This window comes from Myotis myotis, unplaced genomic scaffold (genome assembly GCF_014108235.1).
Source record: "Myotis myotis isolate mMyoMyo1 unplaced genomic scaffold, mMyoMyo1.p scaffold_m19_p_9, whole genome shotgun sequence".
Taxonomy (NCBI): Eukaryota; Metazoa; Chordata; class Mammalia; order Chiroptera; family Vespertilionidae; genus Myotis; species Myotis myotis.
In genome coordinates this window covers 20,718,256-20,722,159 of record NW_023416401.1, presented here as the reverse complement: position 1 = coordinate 20,722,159, position 3,904 = coordinate 20,718,256, and positions in this window count along the sequence as shown.

Sequence of the window (3,904 nt, the reverse complement as noted above, 5' to 3'; positions counted from 1 at the left end):
ACCAACTAGAAATTAAGCATACACTGACTGAAATAAAGAATAATATACAGAGATCCAACAGCAGACAAGAGGATCCCAAGAATCAAGTCAAAGATTTGAAATACAAAGAAACGAAAAATACCCAACTGAAAAAGAAAAAAGAAAAAAGATTCCAAAAATATGAAGATAGTGTAAGGAGCCTCTGGGACAACTTCAAGCATACCAACATCAGAATTATAGGGATACCAGAAGAAGAGAGAGGGCAAGATATTGAAAACCTATTTGAAGAAATAATGACAGAAAACTTCCCCTACTTGGTGAAAGAAAGAGACTTACAAGTCCAGGAAGCGCAGAGAACCCCAAACAAAAGGAACCCAAAGAGGACCACACCAAGACACATCATAATTAAAATGCCAAGAGCAAAAGACAAAGAGAGAATCTTAAAAGCAGCAAGAGAAAGAAAATCAGTTACCTACAAGGGAGTACCCATACGACTGTCAGCTGATTTCTCAACAGAAACCATGCAGGCCAGAAGAGAGTGGCAAGAAATATTCAAAGTGATGAATACCAAGAACCTACAACCAAGATTACTTTATCCAGCAAAGCTATCATTCAGAATAGAAGGTCAGATAAAGAGCTTCACAGATAAGAAAAAGCTAAAGGAGTTCATTACCACCAAACCAGCATTATATGAAATGCTGAAAGGTATTCTTTAAGAAGAGGAAGAAGAAAAAGGAACTCTTACCATTTGCCACAGCATGGATGGAACTGGAGAGCGGATAAATACCACATGATCTCACTCATTTGTGGAATATAATGAACAACATAAACTGATGAACAAGGACTGATCCAGAGACGGAGAGGCATTGATTGGACTGTCGGGCCTTGGAGGGAAGGTAGGGGAGGGTGGGGGTAAGGGGGAAAAATCAACCAAAGGACTTATATGCAAGCATATAGGCCTAACCAATAGACATGGACAACGGGGGGGTGAGGGCATGAGCGGGGGGTGGGGGGGAGTAGGGGGTAACGTGGGGATAAGGACACATATGTAATATCTTAATCAATAAAAAATATATTTAGCCGAAACCGGTTTGGCTCAGTGGATAGAGCGTCAGCCTGCGGACTGAAAGGTCCCAGGTTCGATTCCGGTCAAGGGCATGTACCTGGGTTGCGGGCATATCCCCAGTAGGAGATGTGCAGGAGGCAGTTGATCGATGTTTCTCTCTCATCGATGTTTCTAACTCTCTATCTCTCTCCCTTCCTCTCTGTGAAAAATCGATAGAATGTATTTAAAAAATATATATATATATATATATATATATATATATATATATATATATATATATATTTTTTTTTTAAAAAGATATTTATGATTATGATGCAGGCCTCTGCAGACCACCCAGGAGAAAGCCTTCCCTGTAAACGGCCATGATTTCCTTGGCTTTTATAGTAGACTAGAGGCCCAGTGCATGAAATTCGTGCACTGGTAGGGTCCCTAGCAGCTGCCAGCCGGGTACTCCCTCCCTTCCCCTGGCCAGCCCCACCCCCTGGTCGAACTCCCAGATGAACTCCAGGTCGAGGGGACAATCTGCATACTACGCTTTTATTATATAGGAGGATTCCAGACAGAAGCAGGTATCCCTGACCTTGATTCCTTTCTCCAAAAAAGAGAGAATGGAAAACATTCTCAGAAATGGGAGCCCAGTGAGCTTACTTTCAGAACAACATTCTTCTGTCCTATCCTGGCCAAAGGTAAAGCTTAATTCTGGACCCTGCAAATGAGAAGTCAAAAGTTCCCTGAGTACGAGAGAAACTCTACTGCCCTTGACATGAGGTGACAGCCTTTGCTTCAAGGGAATCCCTAGGGTCACAAAGTCCCTGTAAAATGATTCCTCCACGGGAAGGTGACTACTTAGTAGGGACCCGCCCAGCCCACTGAGCAGAGATGGCTGCTGTCTGCAGTCGCCAGGATTAACTGCTGGCTGCATCAACTCCGTTCTCATAAATATGCTTCAATTCGCTCTGCGGCAGGACTTTTTCTCCCTCCTCCAGATATATATCTTTGACTTTCTAATGGAAGCCAAATGGAGCGAGGATTGGTTTTGCAGCCATTTTGCTTAATGCATCTTTATCCACACAAGGAAGAACCTGCGTTAGTAAGTTTCTCCCAGTGAGAAGGAGGAATGAACTCAGAGTTTTTCTCTGATATTCTGATCATAAACGTTATACATCTTTGACACACGCAATGTGTTTCCACACAGCCCCCCTGCATAGCATCCTCAGACTCATCGCTGCTTCTTGAAATTTTCTTTCATCTTTCCAGGCCATCACCCTTGATCCAACACCAGAAAAAGTATCCAGTGAGAGTTCTTTTCTGTCCTCAGCTCTCCAATCACAGGATGTCCCTTAAACTTATCACAGGCTGCCTCTGTGCATGGCCAGCTGTGCACATACCTGTCTCTTTTACTGGAACATAAACTCCTTCTGGACAGGGCCTGGGCCCAGGTGGCCACTGAGGAAATGTATCTTGGAGGCCAGCATGCCATGTGAGATTTAATGCAAATTTTAGTGATGTAGCAACTGGACGGGTTTGTTAATCATGAATTTGGGGAGATCCGAATTAATGGGAAATGGACATAATTTAAAAGAACAATAAGTTATTTGCTCTGAAAGCTGTGTGCAAAATCAAAATACCGGAGTATGTTGAAGAGAGCCCTTGCCTTCTGCATTAATGAATAAGCAAGAATGTGTTGAATATAGTGCATCAGTTACATAGCAGCAGGTTCCCTGGCTTGCTAAATCTAGAAAGGCAGTCAAGCCTGATGGCTATGAGCTTGGACCTGAAATCAGGTGGACCTGGGCTTTATTTTTACTGCTTCATGGACTTGAGGCAGCTGTTTAACCTTTTTAAGCTGCCTCAGTTCCTTGTCTATAAACAAATGACAATAATACCTTCCTCCCAGTGCTGTTGTGAGAAGAGACCCTGTGTAATGCATATCCCACTCTATTTGGCACATTGAAAGTGCTTAATAAATACTTGGCACATTGTAAGTGCTCAAAGACGTTGCCGGTGTCTGCATTACAGTCATTTAATCTATGGACAAGGGATTTCCTAACTTTGAAGACAGTTTGGGCTCTGCACTGTGCCTGCCCTAAATGACAGAGAAAAAAACTCACGAGGTCTTCAAGTATCAGTGCCCTGGGTCGACCTCGGGTGACCTATTATGACCTCTACTGCCATGGGAGCAGGCTTGCATAGTGACCTTGAACAGCCCCCAGACCTCGCTGTCCCATTTTCCAATCACTCCGACCCTTTGGGGATAAAGGAGGTCAACCCTCTTCCTCCAATGCCCTCAAGAGTCAAAAGCAAATTTCTGGTGGCTTCACCCAAGCCCAGGCTACCAAATGCAGAAACTCCAGCAAGCTAGGCTCAACTGATGGCAACCCAGGCCCCCCGCCTCTCTGGCCAGCACATTTTTAAAGACACAAAACCAATCAATAGAGAGCATTCAGAGAGTTGCTGCCAGTGGCTAGAAGAGAATAGATACCGAGAAAGTCATAACGATGATAAATCCAGGCTCTGCTCCTCTCTGACTAATGTAGGCACTAAAACACACCATGAATATCCTGCTTTGAAACGTGTCACGCTTCTGAGGGGCCAATCAATCTCCAGCTCTCAGTGGACCACATTAAAATAAATTTGTCACTGTGAGTTTATGAAATATTGATGGTGTTTTTTAGTCGGGGTGTTAGGAGGTGGAAAGGTGTATCAGAAGAAGGAGGCAGGGAGTGATAGCGTTGCTTTAATGAATTATCTCCAAGCAAAGAAAGGAAACACACGCAGAAGCTGGGGGAAGAGGAAGCGTGGAAGAAAATACATCGGCGCGAACAGCACAAAGCTTCCAGAACGAGGAAACCCAGGCCT